Source organism: Euphorbia lathyris, chromosome 2, assembly GCF_963576675.1.
Source record: "Euphorbia lathyris chromosome 2, ddEupLath1.1, whole genome shotgun sequence".
In the NCBI taxonomy this organism is placed as follows: Eukaryota; Viridiplantae; Streptophyta; class Magnoliopsida; order Malpighiales; family Euphorbiaceae; genus Euphorbia; species Euphorbia lathyris.
Window position 1 is genome coordinate 51,134,471 of NC_088911.1, and position 26,466 is coordinate 51,160,936.

At 36.8% G+C, this 26,466-nt stretch overlaps 1 long non-coding RNA gene across 1 annotated transcript; it reads left to right on the forward strand.

Annotated features, from left to right (window-relative positions):
• The first annotated feature begins 22,237 nt into the window (after positions 1–22,237).
• LOC136220448 (uncharacterized) lies at positions 22,238–23,110 on the forward strand. The gene is made up of 2 exons (XR_010684528.1): positions 22,238–22,484; positions 22,592–23,110. It is a non-coding gene; the product is annotated as an uncharacterized lncRNA (long non-coding RNA).
• The last annotated feature ends 3,356 nt before the right edge of the window (positions 23,111–26,466 follow it).

The following is a 26,466-nucleotide window of genomic DNA, read 5'->3' on the forward strand; positions in this document are numbered from 1 at the left end:
TTTTGCCGCTCAGGAGCATGTCCTCTCTTTTTCTGTCGCACTGGGGTTGCACCTTTGTCTACATTCAAACGATGGGTTGCTACGTCTGGACTTATTCCTTTCAGTATTTCATTTGGGGCGGCAAATGCCGACTCACATTGGACCAGCACCTCGGCAATGGCTTTCTTCGTTTCTTCGGGGAGGCCCATCGCTATTCGCACATTTTTGTCGCTTGAGATGGCGAATAGTTCCGTTTCTCCCAATGCTTCCGCTGGCAACTTCTCCTCTACCCTATCTTCCTCGTCTGGCTTTGGTTCAAGTGACAATGTATAGGCCTGTTGAGATACAAGTTGATCACCTTCAACTATGACTCGCCCTTGGTGTGTTGGTAAATGTAATGTTAAATGCTTCATTGAGATGAGCGACTCCGTTTCTGACAGGAATGGGCGTCCCAGAATTATGTTGTAGGCCAATGGGAGATCAACAATTGCGAATTCTAAATCACCTCGCCATTTTAGCTTTTTATCGCCCATTTCTGCCTCCAACACCACCTGTCCACTTGTTTGAGAGGATTGACCCCCAAAACCTGTTACATCCATGAATGTATGTTCCACTCGCTCGTCATTAATTCCCAACTTGTTGAATGCAGTCCGAGTAATAACATTATAAGAACTGCCAGTATCAATAAGGACCCGCTTGACGTCCCATCCTTCTACAGCCATTGTAATCACCAAAGCATCCGCATGCGGCTCCGTGATTCGCGCGAATGAGTAATTGAGGGCATCCCCCCTATGAGTGTTGCTTTTTCACTGTTCACGGCGAGCTCTTTTTGTTTGAGGCTCATAGATCCCGCCGGCTATCACGTTTATCACTCCTTTTTTCTGCTTCTTTTCGGGCCTTGCCTCTTCTTGATGTGGTAACGTTGCTTTCTCGTCACTAGTCTCCTTTCGTACAAATTGATTCAGCTTGCCCCTTTCGATCAGCCTTTCAATCTCCTTCTTCAATTCATAGCAATCGTTCGTGTCGTGGCCGTTCAGTCTATGGAACCTGCAATATTTGTTAGGATGTCGCCCCAAACTGGTTCGACCTTTTACCTCGGGGAACCGCACATCCTTCTTCAGGGGACTCTTTTCGATCCAAAGTAACACCTCTTGGCGAGTCGTGTTTAATGGTGTCTGATATCCGCCACTTTGAAAGGGGCGATCGCCTCTTCGAACAAAATTACTTTTGGACTGGGTCTGGCGCCGATTGTCCGAAGTGGATCTAGCGGCATCTCTTTCTCGCCGGGTTTGAGCCCTATGTTCCCTGTTGACATCATCCACTTCCATGAATTCCTTTGCTATTTTCATGAGTTCGGCCACTGTGCGCGGCTTGTTGCGGATGATTTCCTCCCGCATACTCCAATCTGTGGTTCCATCTGCCATGATGTTGCGGATGCTCACGATATCCGGGTTTTGCAATCGCACCAGAATATCGTTGAATGCGACAACAAATTCCCTTAGGGAATTATAGTTCCTCTGTTTGATCTCCTTCAGCTGCCTATCCGTCACATCCGCTGCTTTACAGCCCACAAATTTCGCACAGAAATCCCGACTATATTGATGCCAATTGTGAATAGATTCTGCGGGTAAAGATCGAAACCAATCAGATGCGGCTCCGCCCAAAGTTTTCGAGAATAACCTGCAAATGATGCTTTCACTCGCTCCTGCAACATCCATTAGTTCTCTGTAGTTCCTGACATGAGCCTCAGGATCAGAATTTGGATCCCCATAGTATTTAGGTATCGCGGGCGCTTTGATTCTGTGATCTGGAATGAATTCCCGCAACGAAGGGGCAAAAGGTGAATCGCTCTGGACCTCTGCTCTCGGCCTAGGCGAGTACCCCATTCGCTCCATCATGCTTCGTAATTGATCTTCTAAGTCAATATCGGGTATTCACCGGACTTCTTCCATCCGCTGCTGGTGAATTCTGGGTGGCATCCATCCGCCCATTGGTGTTGAGACGTGTGCCTATTGGGGGACTAACCGCTGTCCCGTTATAGGATCAAAGTTCCATGTGTGCTCTCGCCCAGGAGTCATCAACTCCGAATGTCTGTGAGGAAAAGGTTCCACTTGCTGTAGCAGAAGAGTGCCTTGCACTCCTGGCAACGGTTGGGATGGCTGCCAGGTCGGATGTATCGTCGTAATGAGATCTGGGTGCGAGTAGTTGCTCGGGTGGCTGTGTGGGTTTGTGCGACTACTCTGGCCCACTTGATTTGGCGTATGAGATGGCTGCGGGAGGGCCGATATGACAGGGATAGTCGGTGATTGTGTTGAGATAACCACAGGTTCTTGAGGAGCAGCCGCCACGGCGGTATTGTGTTCGGCGAGGGCAGTTAGTAAATTAATCATTCGATCTCCAGCCGCCTGGCTCATGTTCGAAGCCAAGACTTGTCCTGCCATCTGCACGAAATCACTATTGGACATTTCCATCTCAGTTTGCACTTGGACTTTCAATAAGGGACTCAATTGTCCTGAAGGACCCGATGAGCTAGGCACCACAGGCTGTGTACTTGCAGGTTGCGAATTCGCAATCCGTGGTCCCCTGGAGTTCATACTGGTTGATCTAGTGGTAACGCCGGTCGTTCGTGATGGTTCTGACATGTTCTTCGCGTACCTTTAACCAAATGTTGGTAAAAAAGGTCCACGCTCACCACACCAATGATAACTTGCCGGATCCGATTTGATATTCTCTGCCAGAGTTACCTGCAAAACAGAACCGGAGACAGGATCTCCGGGAAAACTCTCCGACGATCAAGTCAGTTTTTGTAAGAAGGTTGGTAATTTGACAATAGTATTGCGGGGAAAATTGTGAGCGTACCTTTTTCCCTCGTTCTTAAGGCCTTTTATAGGTGTTTTTTAGGTAACAGCCGAGGGCGGTTACTCCTTAGTGGGCCACGTTCTGAGGGCGGTTCCCCCTTTTTAGGCCATGTCCCTTTCGTGGCTTTCATGGCAACGAACGTGGTTCTGGGTGGGAGTCTTGATGCTCCGTTTAGGAATTCGGGGCGGTTACTCGCTTCACCCGTTTCCGTTTATTCGGGTCCCATTCGGGACGGTTACTCGCTGCGCCCGCTTCCTTTATTCGGGTCTCATCCGATCTTAGACCATAGGTCTAAGTATGGGCTGGGCCTGCGAAATGAATATGACCCGGTTTAGCCTCGCGGGTCATCAGTATGTATATGATAGAATGTGTAAAAAGAAAGAAAAAGAATATACCATTTGGAAAATATAACATACTATAAAAGAAATACACTTGTATTCATTTTTTAATATAAATTGTGTAAAAATAAAACAAACATTGTATATTCATACAACAACAACAACAACAACAACAAAGCCTTAGTCCCGAAATGATTTGGGGTCGGCCAACATGAACCATCATATAAAACCGTGAAATCAAGTCGTGTCAGCGACACAAATTCGCTCCCTCCACTCCGTCCTATCCACTACCATATTTTCCTCAATTCCCAGTAAACTCATATCACTCTCGATCACCCTCCTCCAAGTTTGCTTAGGTCTTCCCCTACCCCTCACCACTATATCCCTTTGCCACTCTTCGGTTCTCCTAACTGATATAGTATAAGGAATAGAAGAATTATCAGTAATTTAACCTGTGAAATGGCAGGGGGAATGAGAGTGAGAGTCAGATGTGCGAATTGAGGCTGATGATCTAGAGGATTAAATAATAATGAGAAGATTAAAGAGTCATTTCTTTTTATTTTTTCAATGCAATAGAAATCTTTTTTTCCCTAACAGGGATATGATTTGTGGTTAAACCTCAATTTGGTACCATTTAAAAAAATTATTCCTAATATAGTATTAGTTAAAAAATAATTCTTTGAAAAGGGCTGTTTTGTAACTATAGTTAAAGAAAGTTGTCATCATGGTGTACTATACACCGTAATGAATTGTTTATTTATTTAATAAACTCATTATGGCACCATAGGCGCCATAATGAGTATCACTTGCAGGAATCCCATAATGGGATTCATGCAACTTTTGGGTAGTGGCGTGAAGCCATTACCCAAAACTTTAAAAAAATTAAATTAAAAAAATTAAATGTTGATTATTTTTTTACATAATTGAAAATTAATTCTTAATAAATTATTATAAATCATTATTAAATATATATAATTATAATTATTAAAATCATACTTGTCAAATTATTATTAATTGTTATTTTAAACCTTCCAAATATCAGTTATGTCTAGGATATTTACTGTATTGCTAATAAAAATTTTGTTAAAATGTTAAAACTAAATATACTGCATATAAGTTAATCACAATTTTTTTTATCAAATTGTCTAAAATATTTTACTCTGTTATTATGATAGTTACATAAAAAAATATACAAAACTGATTCAATTTATTGACAAACTTGTTTGGAAGATTTGATGTGATGGCTAAATAATAGTCAAATCAGTCTTTCCAAATTTTCTGCACATGACTAAAATTAATCGTGCTTGGAAACGTTAAAGTCAAAAAATGTACTGTGTTATTAACTGTTGGTCCTTTTGTCTATTTTTTTTGTCACTGTTAACATTTAGTCCCTTTGTCTATTTTTTGTGACAATACTGGTTTAACTGATATTTAACTGTCACATTGAACATTCCAAACAAGTTTGCACAATTGATCGTCACATCGGACCTTCCTTGTTTGACTATTATTTAGCACGATCAATCGTGCAAACTTGTTTGGAATGTCCAATGTGACAGTTAAATATTAGTTAAACCAGTATTGTCACAAAAAAAGACAAAATGACCAAAGGTTAACAGTGACAAAAAAAAATAGACAAAATGATCAAAGGTTAATAACACAGTTCATTTTTTGACAACGTTTCCAAGCACGATTAATTTTAATCATGCGCAGAAAATTTGAAAAGACTGGTTTGACTATTATTTACCCATTACATCAGATGTTCTAAATAAGTTTATCGATAAATTGGATCAGTTTCGTACAGTTTTTTTCTGTAACTATCATAATAACAGAGTAAAATATTTTAGACAATTTGATAAAAAAAAATGTGATTAACTTATCTATAGTATATTTTTTTTTTGGTAAGAAGGGAAGAAAAAAACAAACAAACAAAAACCTAACCCGGGATCAGTCTAGGAAGACTGACCCCAATCCTATCCTCAAGAAGAGAAGGTAACAGAAAAGAAGGAGGAACGGAAAGAGTAGAAACACCTAACATCCTCCCATGCCCAGCAGCTGCCAAGCGATCCGCCACGCGGTTTTGCTCCCTATAAATATGGGAGAAGGTAAGAGAATCGAAGGCAGGATGAAGCCTCAAGATGGCTTTAATGAGATTCTGACTCTTAAGACAAACAGCCTATCTATCCGAAATCCTGTTGATAGCCTCCAAATTGTCAGACTCCACCGAAAGTCTTTTAACACCCATGCGAATGGCGAGTTTAATGCCAGACAAGATCCCCCAGAGCTCCGCAGTAAAGGAGGAGCCCGTACCTAAGTTATGGGTAAACCCAGCCAGCCAGGCGCCACCAGCATCCCGAAGAACTCCACCAGCAGCAATTCTGCCATTACTAAGGCAGGAGCCATCCGTATTCAACTTGACAACCCCTTCCCTGGGCTTCCTCCAACCAACTAACTGGACCTCTTTAACCGGGGAGGGGTGAACCAGGGGCTCTCCTTCAAAACTCTTTGTAATAACAGAGAGTTTTTTCGAGAAGTAAAACCGGAGGTCAGGAATAAAGACAGTCTTCTCAGCAAATAACTCTTCATTCCTCCATTTCCACATTTGGTGACAAATAATAGCGAAGAGAATAGCCCCGTGCTCCATACTGGCCAACAAATTCCCATTAACGCCTTCAGAGAACCAGTCAATATCAGAGAACCCCATAAAGGAAGGAAGGATGTGGTGAGGAAGGACCCCTTCCCAAACCTTTCTACTATTCGGGCAATCCCTTAAAGCATGGCACAGGTTTCCACATGGCCGCTGCATCTGCTACAGCCAAGTGCCTTCTGTGTCTATCTGCATTCGTGAGGAGCCTGTCTTTGACTCACAGCCATAGGAAACTCCTAATGCGGTAGGGGACTTTGAGGGCCCAAATGGACTTCCAAATTTCCAAGGGAGGATCAGCCCTCACTACACCATAGATGGTCAATTGCAACATTAAGAACATGTGTTGCCTCAAACATGTTGCAATATATACGGAAAAGTGTTGCTATAGATGTCTATATATACGGCAAACTGTTGCTATAGATGTCTATAGCAACACGTAAAATTGCAACACTTTATTTTGGTTTAAAATGTTACCTATTTGTCAAAGGCAACACTTTTACAGCCTAAGCCAACACTTCATGGATGTTGCAATAGACCATCTATGGTGTAGTGCCTATTAGGGGTAAAAGCTTCATAGGCCGATTTGCAAGAATAAGAACCATTATTAGTCAAGGCCCAGCAGTGTCTGTCCTTATCCTCCTCCTGATTACTAATCTTCACACCTCTAATATTAAGGAGGGTCTCCAGGCTAAGAAAGGAGTCGAACTTAGACCAGATCCAGTCTCCCTCCGAGTCCACCACATCAGTAATTCTCTAGGAGAGGAGATCATTCGGCGGAGGGGCGATGCACACCTCAATCAACGGTTTGTCACCAATCCAGGTGTCATACCAGAAACTAATGGATCTCCCATTACCCACCTCCAAGCCAATCCCCGTACAGAACTCAGCAAAAACAGCACTAAGCCTTTTCCAGAGGAAGGAACAGCTGACAACCCTCTCCTTCGGGCCACCAAAGATTCTATCTTTCCTATACTTGCCGAATACCCCTGGATAGAGAGAACTCATCCGACATATCCCCATTGATCATAACCTGGAAAACAGGAGAGGAGATACACTTTCCAATCAAATTCCTCCAGTTCTCCGGGATACCAGCTTTGGCTAAACTATCCAGAAGAAAGCTCCAGTTCAACCTATCATAGGCTTTCTCCAGATCCAGCTTGAGAGCCACGATCCCTTTCTTGCCTTTCTTAATCTTCATAGAATGGACAACCTCCTGGGCAATAACAACGTTATCCATCAATTGTCTTCCAGGAACAAAGCTCCCTTGATTTTAGCTGATAATATCTGGAAGGATCTTCCGGATTCTATTAGCCACAATCTTAGTAATAGCTTTATACAAGACATGACAAAGACTGATGGGTCTCATCTGGAGAAAGGAAGAAGGCTTGGCAACCTTAGGAATCAAGACAAGGAGGGTTTTATTAACCAAACTGATATCGTTCGAACCACCAAAGACACCTAACACAAAGCTGTATATACCCTCTTTAACAGTGTCCCAGTGTTTATGATAGAAACTAGCGGGGATACCATCAATACCAGGAGCCTTAGTGGAACCGATGTTGGAGAAGGCCAGATCAATCTCTTTAAGCTCAATGGGATGGAAAGCATTATTAATAGCATCCTCCCCCAAACGAGGAAAGGAAATGCCAGAGTGGGCACTCTCTAGGTCCACAGCTTCCTCTCTGAACAGGTCCTTGTAGAAATCAAGGGCAAGGCACCGAATGTCCTCCTCCTCAAAAATCCACTCACCACTGGCGTCTTTAATAGCCTCGATCCTATTTCGCTGTCTCCTAATGATCGTTGAGAGGTGGAAAAACCTGGTATTCCGGTCCCCGTCTTGAATCCAAGCCTTCATAGATTTCTGGAACCACAGAAGCTCTTCCTGTCTAAGCACAGCTTCCAACTCGTTCTGAAGAGCTCTTAGGTGACCATTCAGGCTATGATCAAAACGAACCTCCAAGCAACGCTGAACACCTTCCATTCTCCTCAAGAGTTTGTTCTTCCTCCTGATAATATGACCAAAAGTATTTTTATTCCAAACAGCCACATTCCTCCTGAATTCCTCAGTAGCGAGGAGAACATCAGAGTGGGGATGCCAATTGCTTTTAACGAAATCCTTAAACTCGGGGTGAGACTCCCAAGCCACCAGATACCTAAAAGGTCTATTACCTTTCAGCCGATTTCCTTTGACCAAATTAATGAGGATAGGGCAATGGTCTGAGTGACGGAAAGGGAGATTAAGTACATTGACCTCAGGAAACCTATAAATCGCTGCAACATTAGCGTACACCTTATCCAACCTAACAAACACACTATTCCTTTTCCAGGTAAATTTGTGGCCAGCAGCACCCAGGTCCGAAAGCCCTCACATATCCATACTTTGCTTATGATTAAGACACCGGTTCACATAATGATTACCCCCTCCTCTCTGATCACTCAAGAGGGCAATGTCATTAAAATCCCCGGCAACCAACCACGCCTCCACCATGTTAGAGCTAAAAGAATGAAGGATCTCCCACAGCCTTCTTCGGTTAGTCGAAACAGGATCAGCATAGATGAAGGTAATAAAGAAGGGTTTATTACCCGGGTAACACACCTTACTATGGATGAATTGACTGTCCATAGTAACAATATCAATATTGACTTGACCTGGCTTCCAAAAGAGCCAAATCCCCCCTGCCCGGCCAGTAGCCTCCGACCTGACGCAATTCCAATTCTTAAACTTTCTAACCACCTCATCTGCTTTGGCTCCACTAACCTTGGTCTCAAGAAGGACAAAGCAGGAAGGGTTAAACTGTTTAATGAGATCATTGACATGAATGCGGGTAGCCTTGCTCGCCGCACCTCTAACATTCCAAACGAAGAAGTCCATCAGAGGGGGAGACTACAGACGCAGGCCCAAACCCTAGATCAGGTATTTGTTCGGGGCTCCGGAGAGCCTAGAGGCGGTCCCAGAAGGACCCCTTTTATCCAAAGAATTCAAACCATGAAGGTTCTTTTTAGGTTTCCCTTTGGGATTCTTCATGTTTAACTTACTCACTATCTATAGTATATTTAGTTTTAACATTTTAACAAAAAATTTTGTAGTAATACAGTAAATATCCTAGATATAACTGATATTTGGAAAGTTTAAAATGATAATTGATAATAATTTGACAAGTACGATTTTAATAATTACAATTCTATATATTTAATAATGATTTATAATAATTTATTAAAAATTAATTTTCAATTTTGAAAATTAATTTTAAACGAATGTTGTATATAAAAAGAATAATCAACATTTTTTATTAAAAAAGAAAAGAATAATCAACATTTAATTTTTTAATATAAATAATTAAATAATTATTTTAAGTTTTGAATTGTAGGAATCCCATTTAGGATTCCTGCAAGTGATACTCATTATGGCGCCTATGGCGTAGTAATGAGTTAATTAAATAAATAAATAATTCATTTTTTAACCATAGTTCAAAACAATCACTTCTATAGAATTATTTTTTAACTAATACTATATTAGGAATAGTTTTTTTAAATGGTACCAAATTGGAGTTTAACCCTTTGATTTGCACGTAACATAGGGAGAAGAGAATAAACTATTATACTTTATTTATTTATTTTTAAATGGTTATAGTTCCAAGAAGATCTAGGGATTATCATTTAGAACTAAGAGCAACTTTAGTGGTGATTGCAACTTTTGATGCCAAATAAGCATACATAACACTCCAAAATAACACCTCACTAAAGTCTTTGTTACTTTTCAAATATGAGGAGATAAAAAGAAATTATTAATTAATACAACTGTAGTGGAAATGAAATTTTCCATATAAAAATGGGTGTAAATGGAAAACGTTTATACAACTGGGCCATGTTCTGGAAAGTAATTTATTTCTGTAACTTGGGATTTTGCTAGACCAGATGCGCGTGCTACACCACTGCCTCACCAATGTCTCCGTGTGTCTCAATCTCCACTTGTTACCTGCTTTAACAAATTTAATAAGTAAAATTACTGTTTGTAACTAAAAGAAATAACAAACTATACTTGGTAACATGATTTCTAATGGTTGGTTATAACCAAATTGACTAAATAACAAGGAAGTTGTTGTCACGTCCGTGTCTAAATTTCTAAAATTTATATTTTGATATTAGTATATATTATAATTATTAGGTGTGTGATTTTTATTTGGTGTTCTAGGAAAAGTTTGGAGTTAATTTGATGGTTTTATGTGTAAATTAAAAGTTTAGGGTAATTTTTAAAAGATCATATAAAGATTGAGGACCAAACCGGATATTTTTCAAATTTGAGATATATATCTCAAATGATCTGCAACATATCGGATCATCATCAACATTTCTTTTTCTTTTCCTTTAAAATTCATCAGTTTTCTCTGAACCGTTTCTCCACCGTTTCTTTGATTTACGGAGTTTTGACCGTCCAAATTACTTGAAATTTAAAACATAGCATCCTTATGCATAGATCTAAATCCTAACTGAAGAGTTTTTGAGTTTCAGCAGTGTTTGGAGGGAAACGTCTTATATAGGATTTAGAGGAGAATTGAACGTGTGTGTTTTCCTCAATTAGAGACCAAAGTAAGTAACTATCAACTATATTTTGAGTTATATATATATATATATATATATATATATATATATAATCAAAGAATTTTCAGAAATTGATATTTTAGGGTTATACAGAAATTTTGTAAAATTGTGGTTTTTTATGATCTTGCTTTTATTGTGAAATTATGGTTCAAATGAAGCTATTGACTATGCTTCTATGTGAATTTCAGATTTTACTTGATTATGTTGATTTAAGGCTTAATTTGGTTGATTTACATATATACATATATGTTTTTGGTTTCAATGTATATCTATATTGAATAAAATGAATTTGATGATTTCTTACGAACTGTTTTTGGATTGAGAAATCTGTTGCGGTTATTGTTGTTATTATTTTGGATTGAAGTCCAAATATGATTTTTATGAGTTGTGATATTTTGACAGATAAAATGGTTTTGTCCATCTAGGATTGCCCGGGGTAAGAGTTGTAAGTTGTAAGACCATACCTAATGGCGGTATGGACAGAGTGCACGGCTGGTAGTCCTAACTGTTAGGCAAGGAACGGGATATAAATGAGATATCTCGATATTGTTATGATTGATGTTATGATCTACACGGGTGGAATTCGAGGATGGATACTGTCACGACCCAACCCAGGCCATGACCGGCGCATAAATTAAACTAACTTTAATCTATGCTAGCCTTAATTCTGAACAATTGAAAATTTCAAAGTTTATTAGCAGAATATCAAACTCATCTCAATTACATCAATAAACCTTAAAGGAATCAAATGTGCAAGTCTAAACCTCAATAATCAAAGTTCTCTAAAGAATAAAATAAAGCTAAATTCTTAATCAGTCTCCTTCAACATCAATCCAAGGGTTATCTCACGAACGGGGACCTTAATCTGAAAAAGAAAGATTCAACGTGGTATGAGATTTTCGTCTATACGAGCGAAAACCTCAGTGAGCAGTAGCTATAGCACACAACAGAAAGGGAACAGGCAGGCAGGCTGATACTTTTAAATTATGTCAAATATAGTTCAAAATATAGTATTTCAAAATCAATTAAACTAAAAGGTCAATATACAATAATCAATTCAAAATGCTGATAATCAATTGTGAAACATAATACTGAAACCTTTCAAAATATCAATTATTAGGATAATCAGAAATAAGACAGAAGCTTTAAAACACATGGTACAGTGTAACAGAGTGGTGATACTGCACACCACCAGGGCCAGATAAATGGTAAGCGCGCTACCAATAACAGATACAGATAACAGATATTTGCCTTCACCGATCTTATGCATGATTCTAATGTTGACACAACTGACGACAAACTGACAACTGACAACCTGACTCAAGGACAGATGCAAAGACCTAATGTTATGAAGATCGGTGTGAGGCCAGATAACAGATACAGATATACTGAGCACTTGTACCAGTTTGAAAAAAAACATATAGGATATATATATATAAATCAGAAAATCATAACTGATTGAACGAATTATCAGATTTCTAAAATAAAGGTAATAACCGCGATGAATCGCGTGTCAGGAAATACAGATCATATCAAATCAATTTTTAATAACTTCTTTGAAACTGATAATAAAACAAATCAATTATTAAGGCCTGTTCCCAGAATATACGCTCTATAACACTAAGGACATTTAGTAAATGTAAAGTTCAAGATATATGATATAAAACAAAATCTATATTCAAATGCCAATTTTTGATAAACAGCTTCAAGTTTCAAGTCCGATAATTCAACCAAATAGCGTCATGTACTATAATTACCACTCACTTGATATCCAAACGAATGATATATCTAAGAATCCCGATAGCTTGCCACTCAATCGTCCGAAGGAATATTGTTATATCCTATGAATTCAAGTTGAGAAAAACATTACTAAATTGATCTAAAATTAGGATCCAATCTAAATTATTGGGGGTTAATATTTGGTTTAGAAAGAAAAGAGAAGGAATCGAAACAATATACTTAAACTGCTAAACATATCTATTTTGGGTTTCCTGGAAAAATTGAATTAGGAAGTATTAATCTAACTAACATTAAAACTTAGTCCTTTTAATATTTTAAACCAAACCATAACAATAATAAAGAATGTAGAAAAAGAAAGTGGTAATTAACATCAATTTCTATCCTATTCCACATGGTGGGTTTTGTATGGAAAGAAGCTTTTTCTTTCATGGACTTTGAAAACCATCCAAAAAAAATGATATACATATATGTTTATATAAAAAAATAAATAAATAATTCAATATTATAGGATATCTTTACTTATTAAATTAGGGAGGAAGAAGTTATTGGGACATGTCTACAAGATTGAACCCAAAATCAAAATCCAACTTAAAGGTTTCAATTAATTAAATTTTCCTATATAACTATAAAATAGGAACACCTACCAGAGAAAATTTGGAGAGAGCAAGGGAGTGGAAGATAATAAAAATCAAATTCTGCAGGTGCTCGAATCCCACCCTCGATGGACGACGACGGCGGCTATGTTTCAAACAGTTTTTTTTCTTTTCTTTAAAGTGAAAGTGGAAAATAGTTTAGGTTTAGAATTGGTAAAGTAAAACAAATATTATATATATATATATAATAATATAAAAAAATATATATGTAAATACTTATATATATATATATATATATATATATATATATATATATATATATAATTTATGTATTTCATTTCAAATCCGATAAAAATTGGGATTATTACATTCTTCCCCCCTAAGAGAAATTCGGTCCCCGAATTTAAATTACAAGGACACTAACCTGGAATATCGAATAAATGAGGATATCTGATTCGCATTTCAGATTCAATCTCCTAAGTGGCTTCACTACTAGAATGGTTTTGCCCAAAGAAATTTAACTAAAGGAATCTCTTTTGAACGCAGCTTCCGAACTTGACTGTCTAATATCCTTATAGGCTGCTCCTCATAAGACAGATCATCTCTAACTTGTATAGCTTGTGGTTGCAAAACATGAGAAGAATCTGGGATATATTTCCTAAGCATCGATATATGGAATACCGGATGAACCTTAGAGAAATCAGGTGGAAGAGCTAACCGATATGCAACTGCACCAATCCTTTCAAGAATCTCAAATGGACCTACATAACGCAGACTCAATTTTCCTTTCTTGCCAAACCGCATAATTCCTTTCATCGGAGAGACTTTCAAAAACACATGATCGCCGATCTGAAATTCTACATTCTTGCGCCTTGGATCAACGTAACTCTTTTGCCTACTTTGAGCTGTCAATAGTCTCTCATGGATAACTCGAACTTTGTCTGAAGTCAACTGTATCAACTCGGGTCTAGTGAGTCTCCTTTCTCCAACCTCATCCCAACAAATCGGTGACCGACACTTACGACCATATAAAGCTTCACAAGGTGCCATCTCAATGCTAGCTTGATAACTATTGTTATAGGCAAACTCTACCAAAGGTAAATGGTGATCCCAATTTTGACCAAAATCAAAGATACAAGCTCGAAGCATATCCTCTAGAGTCTGAATAGTCCTCTCTGACTGTCCGTCCGTCTGAGGATGAAAAGCGGTGCTAAACTAGAGTCTTGTACCTAGCGCTTCTTGAAATTTCTTCCAGAATCGAGAAGTAAATTGAGCACCACGATCTGACACGATAGATACTGGAACTCCATGAAGTCTAACAATCTCATCAATGTATAACTGAGCAAGCTTAGAGAAATCATAGGTTGTCTTCACATGAAGAAAATGAGCTGACTTAGTTAAACGGTCGACTATCACCCAAATGGAATCGTACCCTCCCCTAGTACGAGGCAATCCTACCACAAAGTCCATAGCAATATTCTCCCACTTCCACTCAGGAATGGGTAATGGTTGGAGCAACCCAGACGGTCTCTGATGTTCTACCTTGACTTGTTGGCAAGTAAGGCATTTAGAAATAAAGTCTGCAACATCTCTCTTTATTCCGCTCCACTAGTATAACTCCCTTAAATCTCTATACATCTTAGTGGAACCAGGATGAACTGTATAAGCTGAACAGTGTGCTTCCTCCAAAATTTCTCTTTTTAAATCATCAACATCAGGAACACACGGTCTAGTCCCATAACGAAGAACTCCATCGTCACCGATCACGAAGTCTTGAACCTTACCCTGACAAACACCATCCCTAACTTTACACAACTGAGGATCTTCTTGTTGGGCTGCCTTGATTCTATCTAATAGAATAGGTCTAACACGAAAATGAGCTACCAACGCTTCAGATGTTGCCTCAAATTCTACTCCTTGATCAATCAACTCATGAATATCACCAATCAAAGGTCTCCTCACTACGGAAAGATGAGCTAAGCTACCCAGAGATTTCCTACTTAAAGCATCTACTACAACGTTTGCTTTCCCTGGATGGTACTGAATTGTGCAATCATAATCCTTGAGAAACTCCACCCATCTTCTCTGCCTCAAATTCAAATCACGCTGATCAAAGATGTATTTGAGACTTTTATGGTCAGTGAAAATCTCACATGTCTCCCCATACAAGTAATGTCTCCATATCTTCAGCGCAAAGATCATTGCTGCCATTTCCAAATCATGAGTTGGATAATTCTTTTCGTGTTGCTTTAATTGGCGAGAAGCATATGCAATCACATGACCATGTTGCATCAATACACAACCCAGACCAACCCTTGAAGCATCACAAAACACTGTGTAGCCCCCCGATCCAGATGGAAGAGCTAACACTGGTGCTGAAGTCAAACGAACTTTCAATTCTTCAAAACTCTTCTCACATGCTTCTGACCATTGAAACTTCACATTCTTCTGGGTTAACTTGGTTAAAGGAGAAGCTATTCGAGAAAAGTCTTGAACAAAACATCGATAATAACCCGCTAACCCAAGAAAACTTCGAATCTCTGACACTGAACTAGGCCTTGGCCAATGAAGAATAGCATCGACCTTCTTCTGATCAACACTCACCCCATCTTTGGATACCACGTGCCCTAAGAATGCGACACTATCCAACCAGAATTCACATTTTGAGAACTTGGCATACAACTGGTTCTCTCTTAGGGTCTGAAGAACAAGCCTCAAATGTTGTTCATGTTCTTCTTTACTTTTAGAATACACAAGAATGTCATCTATGAACACTATCACAAAACAATCAAGGAAGGGCTTAAACACCCTATTCATTAGATCCATAAAAGCTGCAGGAGCATTAGTGAGACCAAAAGGCATCACCAGAAATTCATAGTGACCATACCTAGTCCTGAAAGCTGTCTTAGGTATGTCAACCTTTTTAACCCTCAACTGGTGATAACCGGACCTCAGATCGATCTTAGAAAAGTACTTTGCACCCTGGAGCTGATAAAAAAGATCATCAATTCAAGGAAGAGGGCATTTGTTACGTATTGTGACCTTGTTCAACTGCCGATAATCAATGCACAACCTCATTGATCCATCCTTCTTCTTCACAAACAACACAGGAGCACCCCAATGAGAGACGCTAGGGCGGATGAACCCTTTGTCAAGCAAGTCTTGCAGTTGTTCCTTCAACTCCTTTAGTTCAGCAGGAGCCATTCGGTAAGGAGGCATAGATATGGGTCTTGTTTCGAGTGCTAAGTCAACACAGAAATCGATTACTCTCTCAGGTGGCAAACTTGGAAAATCTTCAGGAAAGACGTCAATAAACTCATTCACCACATCAACATTCTCCAACTCGATACCCTTGGCTTGAGTATCCTTAACATAAGCTAGAAACCCTTCACAGTTCTTATACAACAATCTTCTTGTGGCAATAGCAGAAATAAGACTATGAGGAGCCATGCTACGATCTCCTTGAAATTGAAATTCTATCTCCCCAGGAATTTTGAAAGTTACTAACTTGCTATAACAGTTTAAAGAGGCATGATATGAGGCTAACCAATCCATTCCCAAAAGCACATCAAAATCTAACATTTCAAGTAATACAAGATCAGCTAAGAGTTCCCTTTCCCCTACTTTTACTAAGCAATTCTTAAAAGTTAGATTTATGTCAAGGACATCTCCTATAGGCGTTGCCACAGATAACGGACAATCTAACATAGTGGGTGGTACACCAAATTTCATAGAAAAACAAGGAGAAACAAAGGAATGTGTAGCACCAGGATCAATCAAAACTCTAGCATCAAATGAACATACAGAAATGGTACCTGTCACCACTGCATTAGATGCCTGAGCATCCTGCTGTGTCAGAGCAAAGGCTCTAGACTGACCTCGACCTGATGTTGCATGATTAGGAGCTGAATTGGGACCTCGACCACCCTGACCTCGACCTCTTGAACTCTGGCCTCTACCACCATATTGAGAAGATGGCTGGGTACCGATAAAAGGAGCAGAAACTGTATCCTGACTCACAGCTAGTGTTGTGTTACTGCTTGGGCAATCCTTTCTTCTATGTCCCACCTGACCACAACCAAAACAAGCCCCAGTTGCTCGATGGCATGGAGAGTTACCATGGAATTTACCGCAAAGCTGGCAAGTAGGGAATGTTGATCTAGAGGAACTTTGACTATTCTGAGTACCAGTGGACTGAGCTCTCTGACCATATCTCTGATTATTCTTGGAGTATTGCCCTCCTTGACCAAGTAAGGAATGGGAGCCATGAGATACTGAATAGCTACTTCCCCTACTATGCTGACCACTCTGGTTGTCATATCGCGCACGTTTGTTCTGATCACGAGCCCTACGCTGATCATTAAACATCTCCATCTGCCTAGATTGATCCACCACTTCCTCAAAGCTAGACAATCGTAGAGGAGCAATTCGGTCTAACAGTCTGTCCCGAAGTCCCCTCTCAAACCTCCTTGCCTTCCTCTCCTCAGTTGGAATAAGATGCTCACCGAAACGAGCAAGTCGAGTGAATTTCATTTCATATTCACTCACAGTCATACCACCCTGTTTCAGCACTTCAAACTCTAAAGCTTTAGCTTCCTTAACACTAGGAGGAAGGAACCTCTCTAAGAAAGAATCATGGAACTGTGGCCAAAGGAAAGCGTTATCAAGTCCATTCCCTCTCTTGGAAAGATACCAACTACGTGCCACTCTTTGTAACTGATTCCCTGCTAACAATACCATCCTAGCACTGGTGCATCCCAAGACCTCATAACATCTGTCCATAGCATCCAGAAAATCCATAGGATCTGTTACAGAATCCTCACCCGAAAACTTTGGAGGTTGTAACCTCAAGAAGTCACTGAGATCCTGTAATTGAGCTCTATCATTAGGTATAGCAGATCCTGTAGTTCTTGGTTGTCTGTTTTCACCTACCACATTTGTTAGCCTTTCAACTGCTTGAAAGACCCCTTGCAATCCAGCAGCCAAATCAGTGTTAGATATTTGAGCAGGCTGAGAGGTTGAAGCTGTACGAGTGGGCTGAGATGACCCTCCAGCTGGTTGCAATATTGGTTCAGATGCTGGAGCTGGTCCTCCAATAGGGTGTGAAGCTCCCCCATCAAGTTGGGATGAATTCTCAACGGTTACCCTACTCCTAGTACTGACATTAACTGTATTCTTGCCTCTTTTTCTTCCTTTAGGAGGCATGATTACCTATCCATGCAGCAGAGTTAGACACTTTAACAAATGAGATATTGAAAATGAGTAAATAAGAAGACCTAGATAGATATGCAAGATCAGGGATACGAACAGAACACGTGAATCCTATATAGTAAGTCTACAAGAACCTAAACCTACGCTCTGATACCACCTTTGTCACGACCCAACCCAGGCCATGACCGGCGCATAAATTAAACTAACTTTAATCTATGCTAGCCTTAATTCTGAACAATTGAAAATTTCAAAGTTTATTAGCAGAATATCAAACTCATCTCAATTACATCAATAAACCTTAAAGGAATCAAATGTGCAAGTCTAAACCTCAATAATCAAAGTTCTCTAACGAATAAAATAAAGCTAAATTCTTAATCAGTCTCCTTCAACATCAATCCAAGGGTTATCTCACGAACGGGGACCTTAATCTGAAAAAGAAAGATTCAACGTGGTATGAGATTTTCGTCTATACGAGCGAAAACCTCAGTGAGCAGTAGCTATAGCACACAACAGAAAGGGAACAGGCAGGCAGGCTGATACTTTTAAATTATGTCAAATATAGTTCAAAATATAGTATTTCAAAATCAATTAAACTAAAAGGTCAATATACAATAATCAATTCAAAATGCTGATAATCAATTGTGAAACATAATACTGAAACCTTTCAAAATATCAATTATTAGGATAATCAGAAATAAGACAGAAGCTTTAAAACACATGGTACAGTGTAACAGAGTGGTGATACTGCACACCACCAGGGCCAGATAAATGGTAAGCGCGCTACCAATAACAGATACAGATAACAGATATTTGCCTTCACCGATCTTATGCATGATTCTAATGTTGACACAACTGACGACAAACTGACAACTGACAACCTGACTCAAGGACAGATGCAAAGACCTAATGTTATGAAGATCGGTGTGAGGCCAGATAACAGATACAGATATACTGAGCACTTGTACCAGTTTGAAAAAAAACATATAGGATATATATATAAATCAGAAAATCATAACTGATTGAACGAATTATCATATTTCTAAAATAAAGGTAATAACCGCGATGAATCGCGTGTCAGGAAATACAGATCATATCAAATCAATTTTTAATAACTTCTTTGAAACTGATAATAAAACAAATCAATTATTAAGGCCTGTTCCCAGAATATACGCTCTATAACTTTACATTTACTAAATGTCCTTAGTGTTATTAAGGCCTGTTCCCAGAATATACGCTCTATAACACTAAGGACATTTAGTAAATGTAAAGTTCAAGATATACGATATAAAACAAAATCTATATTCAAATGCCAATTTTTGATAAACAGCTTCAAGTTTCAAGTCCGATAATTCAACCAAATAGCGTCATGTACTATAATTACCACTCACCTGATATCCAAACGAAAGATATATCTAAGAATCCCGATAGCTTGCCACTCAATCGTCCGAAGGAATATTGTTATATCCTATGAATTCAAGTGGGGAAAATCATTACTAAATTGATCTAAAATTAGGATCCAATCTAAATTAATGGGGGTTAATATTTGGTTTAGAAAGAAAAGAGAAGGAATCGAAACAATATACTTAAACTGCTAAACATATCTATTTTGGGTTTCCTGGAAAAATTAAATTAGGAAGTATTAATCTAACTAACATTAAAACTTAGTCCTTTTAATATTTTAAACCAAACCATAACAATAATAAAGAATGTAGAAAAAGAAAGTGGTAATTAACATCAATTTCTATCCTATTCCACATGGTGGGTTTTGTATGGAAAGAAGCTTTTTCTTTCATGGACTTTGAAAACCATCCAAAAAAAATGATATACATATATGTTTATATAAAAAAATAAATAAATAATTCAATATTATAGGATATCTTTACTTATTAAATTAGGGAGGAAGAAGTTATTGGGACATGTCTACAACTCTTATTGGAGAAACCACACAGATTGAACCCAAAATCAAAATCCAACTTAAAGGTTTCAATTAATTAAATTTTCCTACATAACTATAAAATAGGAACACCTACTAGAGAAAAATTGGAGAGAGCAAGGGAGTGGAAGATAATAAAAATCAAATTCTGCAGGTGCTCGAATCCCACCCTCGATGGACGACGACGGCGGCTATGTTTCAAACAGTTTTTTTTCTTTTCTTTAAAGTGAAAGTGGAAAATAGTTTAGGTTTAGAATTGGTAAAGTAAAACAAATATTTTATATATATATATATATAATAATATAAAAAATATATATATGTAAATACTTATATATATATATATATATAATTTAAGTATTTCATTTCAAATCCGATAAAAATTGGGATTATTACAGATACACATACACAAATTTTATTTTATGCACTTAAGTTTTGAGAATATTTTATAAGGTTTTGATAGCTATCTTATAAACTTAAGTTTGAGTATATTTTATACGGTTTTGATTAAATCTCTTTACAAATGTATGTAGCTATGTTAAGTAAAGTTGAGTTTTTATAGCTGATAGTTTCTTACTGAGATTTCTGTCTCACGTTTTTAAATGTTTTAATGTTTTTAGGTGAGAAAGTACAAGTATAGAGAAGATTACCGAGCGATTAGGCGAGGATTGGAAGTTGTTACTTATTGTTAAAATTATTATTAGAACCTTAGTATTTCAATTGTAATGGAGTTGGTAAATATGTTGAGGTTCTTGAATGACTAAGGATATTGATTTATTTAGAATATATATCTAAGATGAATACTTGAAAAGTTTGAAATTTATGATATTTGGATAATTTGGAGACTCCTAAATATTAATTGTGATCTTTCTATTTCACGCCCGATGTCGATTGAGACCTCTAAGGTCGGCTGTGACAGTTGTCTCCCACTAGAGATGCTCTAATATTATTATCACAAAATATATGACATCTGTGTATAGTTGTATCATTTTGTTAACACATGGAATAAACAAATTTTAAATAATTTAATTGTCATTCTATAAACTGGAACTTGTCAACTTCTTAACTTGTGAATATGAATATTATATCTATATAAAAAAGATAAAGCGGAATGTAGTGTGATGTCATGAGAAGTCTGAAAAGGTTTTAGAAAAACTACAATACTTCTATTTCTTTATATAATTTTATCCTATTAGTATTAATTGTACCATCTTTTTTTTTTAACTATTTTAATTTCTTATAAAGGAAAAAGATAGTATTATATGTTAGATTTATGAGAAGAATCTAACTTAACCTGAATAAATATGTACAAAATGATTCTTACTTGATCCGGTTAGATATGAGAATACTACAAACTTCACTTAGCAAGTCTAAATTGCTAAGGTAACATTGTTTTATATACATAAATAAAGTAGTTAAGAAATGGTCTGAATCTATTGAAAATTAAAGGAACAATGACATTATATTTGTCTTTATAAAATTGTGGATTTAATAAAGAATAATTAATCTAGGGGGGTGTTTGGTTGGAGACAATGAGGGTAAGGAATGAGAATGAAATTATATTTGTTTAGCTAATTTTAAAATTGGAATGGGATTCAGTTCCCTTAAACATGAGAATTAATAATTCTCCCCCTTTACCCCCATCAACCAACTTGATTCCTTTATTAACCACCCACTATTTCTATCAAAAAAACCACCCACTATATGAATTTATTTTTTAAAATATGTACACGTCTTCTATACAAGAAAATTACTGACCTGCTACGGAAATCTACTACGAAATGTGTATCTGTAGGAAAAATAGAAAACTGCTACGCTTTCACCTACAAAAGCATTTTGTAGGAGATCTCCTATGAAGTGTCCTACGGAATAGAAAATTTTGTAGGAGATTTTTGGAGGGAAGATTCCCTCCATAAATCACCTATAATCTCCTACAAATTACTTGTTTCTCCTACAGTTTTTTTTATAGGAGTAAAAAAATAATAATAAATAACAATAATAAAGTAAGAATAATATGTAAAAATACATTAATGTTGATAGCTATAAGCAATTTTTATTCATAACGTTTAAAATAATTTAATTTTATTCATAACGTTGAGAGCCAAAAATAATTTACCATAACGTTAGTAAGTTGGGTGAACTTGCACATTATTAAGGGCATTCCAATCTTTTTATCTTTTATTGCTCATATTTCAATATTTTTCATTAATGTATATAAAATAATATAATTTTACCTCCAATATAACATAGACCAATTTACTATAATTTTACAATAAAATTAACATGCTGGCTCAATTTTACCCAAACCTTTCTCAAATGATTTACCGCCATTGATATTCATTAGAGTGGATGGTTGATATTAGCTTTGAATTGAAAGTGGAGTATAAATTCATAATTTTAGAAATTACTAGGTCTTTTAACACAATCTCATATCATATGCGCCGCTCTCTGTCTCCTCCCATTTCCTTCCAACCGAAACTGTCCTTCATCCATGGCACCGGTTCCACTTCAAGAGCGATGATTACGGTATCCTCTGTGATGAAACCTCCTTGGTTGACGCCTTCTTCTCCTATTGTGACCTTCAATCGATGGTAATAATCTTAGGTCTATTTCTTTTTTCTCTTTCTATTTTGATCTTTTTCTCTCTGAATTCCATCTTTAGATCGCAGATCTGATTGCATTTTGTCTTTTATTTTAGATCTGTAGATCCCGGTTACTGGTCAACAGAAAATGATGGCACCTCGACGGTGGCGGGTGACGATGGCTCCTCCATGAATGGCGGTGGATCCATACTTTTACACTGACAGATCCTCCACCAGTGAGGACTGCGGCTTCTTGGTGAGGATTAAAGTTGCTAAGGATGAAATTGTAGACCTGATATATTTTGTTCTAAATGTGCTTGCTCTTTTCTCTTGCTATATTTTTGTTCTTGTCTCTTTTCACTAGATATATCTGCAACCAATAATTTTTTGTTTTCGTAATAAATATATGGGTTGGTCATTTGTGTCTTTTTCTGGTTTTGGTAGCAAAATGTAGCCATGTTGAAATTGCAGGATAGGTATATCCATCTTTTTGTTTGTTCATCTGATGTGTTTGAAACATCCATGGGATATTCCACCTGAAATTCTCAAAGATGATAAGACTGTAAAAGTATCAATGTATAAAAAATAATAAAAAGTGATATATAGATCAATGTATAACAAATGGTTTTTGAATACTTGTCAATTTTTTATACTGATACATGTGAATTTAAATTGATTTAATAAAAATTATAAAATGATGTTGCAATTGATAAAAAAATATGTAATGTTGATGAACAATTGTGCTTTTGAGTAGCACGATTTTTCTTAACAATGATATGTTTGTGGTTTTAACAAGGGTATTACGAAGGAAGTCTGATGTGTTGATCAATTTATTAGGCAGATTCTTAACGTGTGTATTTTGTTCATAGCAACTGAGAGATTTGAAGCGGTTTATCCTATCTTAAAAGACATGACATAGTGCTCCTTGAAGATTAAGGAAGGGAAGGAAAGCTATAGCAAGTGACTCAAGAGAACCCGAACTTCACAATCAAAACGACTTGAGAAGGAATTGATAAATGCACTTTATTCTGTAACCGGTGATATTTATAAGTGTATCTAACCTCATGAGGGAAGCCATTTTTATGTTGAAACCAACACTTTATACTTTTACTCGTTTTTTTTATATTTTTAGGTGCCTGAGGTTTTTTATGACTCATAACTCATTATCTAACCTCATGAGGGAAGCCAGTTTTATGTTGAAACCAGCACTTTGTATTTTTACTCACTTGTTTTTTTTATATTTTTAGGTGCTTGAGGTTTCTTATGACTCATAACTCATTTTGGTATTAACTAGTATTTAGAAAGTTAGTTGCATAGAGAGATAGAGTTCCCTTCAATCCAAAAATTTCTTTTATTAATAAATTATAAATTTTACAAAAAGAGGTATAATTTTTCATACGACATTTGCAGGTGATACTGTAGAATAATCTCCTACAGACTTTTAGTAGCAAAATATCTGTAGTAAATATCTCCTACAACAATTTGTAGTTGACTTTCTGTAGGAAAGTTCTCCGACAGAACATAATTTCTGTAGGAGACAATCGCATACGAGCCTTTCTGCTACAGATTTTCGTTTGTAGGAGATCCGTAGCTGACCGTCATCTGCTACGGAATTTCGTTATTCTGCTACTAAATTTTCCGTAGCAGATCAGCATTTTTCTTGTAGTGACATTTTTACTTAAAAAAACATGGTGAAGTTCATAGTATAATACTTATATATTATAATTAGCATAAATTTATTTTTATTCTATCTCGTTTTAATTTCATTTTATTATCAAAGTTTTATTTTAAATCCTTATATATTCAAGTCATAAATCCAATTTGAATTTAAACTTATTTTTGCTTTTTTTTTAATTAAAGTTATAATAATAATTATTATTTAATAAATTATTTTTAATAAAAAATTATATTTATTCCGATTCCAACCATTAGAGAACCAAACAATTCTAAAGGTTATAGATTCTGATTCCAGATTGAATCAAACAGACTAAATAAATAGTCATTCCGATTCTGATTCCGTCACATTCCGATTCCGTCAGATTTCGATTTCGATTCTGAAGCTTAAACCAAATGCACCCTACGAGTTAATGTATCTATTTAGATAAATAAAGGTTTAACTAATAAAAAATAATAATTTATTAAGGGGATTACATATGTTTTTTTTCTAATATATATGCTTAAGGATAAATACCAAAATTTAATCCTAAAATTTTAAAGGAAGTGTAAATGCAGGCATAACGTATGAATTTTGTACAAATTTATCCTAAACATTAAGCAATATCAATTTTAGTCTGATGTTATCGAAAGTTAGAAAAAATTGGGTTGCCTGGTATTGAACTGTCATTTCAGATTTTACAAATATTCATTACGCCTAAGATATTTAGTGTATTAGTAACAAAATTAATTGTGCAACCAATTTTGGTCTTACATTACTAAAAATTATAGAAAATCGATTTTACTAATGTTTAACTGTCACTTCAGACTTTGCAAAGATCAATTATGTGTATAATATTTAGTATATTAGTAAAAAAAATTAAAAAAATTATATTAAAATCCTTAACAATAAATTTGCTAAATATAAGATAATCATAATATTCTTTGTGAAACTATCTAAAATATTTACTGTGTTATTAATAAAGTTAAAAAACAATAAAAAAGTGTACAAAACTGATTTAATTTATCAATAAAAAAATTTCGAAATTTCAATATGATAAATAAAAGTTAATATAATTTGAGGATGAAGACCAAATTTAACCCTGACATTTTAAAGCAAGTGCACATTTAGCCGCAAAGCAAGAAATTGTGCAAATTTAACGTTGTAACACCCTGGTCCAATACCATGTAGATATTGTCCGCTTTGGCCCAATTCAGACACATTGGGCCTCACGGCTTTAAAACGCGTCTACATGTGTTGGATTCACATCTTACTAATAAGCCCCAATCACTCCCTCTCCATTTCCGATGTGGGATTCAGTTCATTCCTGCCCCCATCGCCATCTCTTAGGGCCGCTCCTTGCTCAGGCCTTCTACCCCGGTGCCACCCTCTCCGGACCGGGTTGTTACAAGCCCACCAGCTTCCGCCTGGTTCGTCCCCGAACCACACATCGTACGTGGAGAGTCGGCTTTGATACCAATTGTAACACCCTGGTCCAATACCATGTAGATATTGTCCGCTCTGGCTCAATTCCAACACATTGGGCCTCACGGCTTTAAAACGCGTCTGCATGTATTGGATTCACATCTTACTAATAAGCCCCAATCACTCCCTCTCCATTTCCGATGTGGGATTCAGTTCATTTCTGCCCCCATCGCCATCCCTTAGGGTCGCTCCTTGCTTAGGCCTTCTACCCCGGCGCCACCCTCTCCGGACCGGGTCGTTATAGGCCCACCAGCTTTCGTTTGGTTCGTCCCCGAACCACACATCGTATGTGGAGAGTCGGCTCTGATATCAATTGTAACACCCTGATCCAATACCATGTAGATATTGTCCGCTCAGGCCCAATGTGTTGGATTTGGGCCAGAGCGGACAATATCTACATGGTATTAGATCAGGGTGTTACAAACGTGATCATTAAGCAATATTAATTTCAGCTTTACGTTATTGAGAATTAGGAAAAACCAGTTGTAGTAGTATCTAACTGTCACTTCAGACCTTGCAAGTATCAATTATTTTAAGATATTTGGTATATTAATTGAATAATTTGTAACCGATTTATTTAATAGTAAAAATATATTATATTGTAATTTCAGTTTAAATATATTAAATATGTCAGAATTATACTTTTTGCACATCTTTCAAATTAATCCTTGTATTTTTATATGTTTACGCATTTGGTCATTTTACTTTTTGTTTTCTCAAATTATAAACGATTCGATTTTTTTTCTCACACATTCAATTTAATCCATATACTTTTATGTTTACACATTTGGTCATTATACTTTAGTTTTTCTCAATTTTAAAACAATTCCAAATTTTTTCTCACTAATTTGT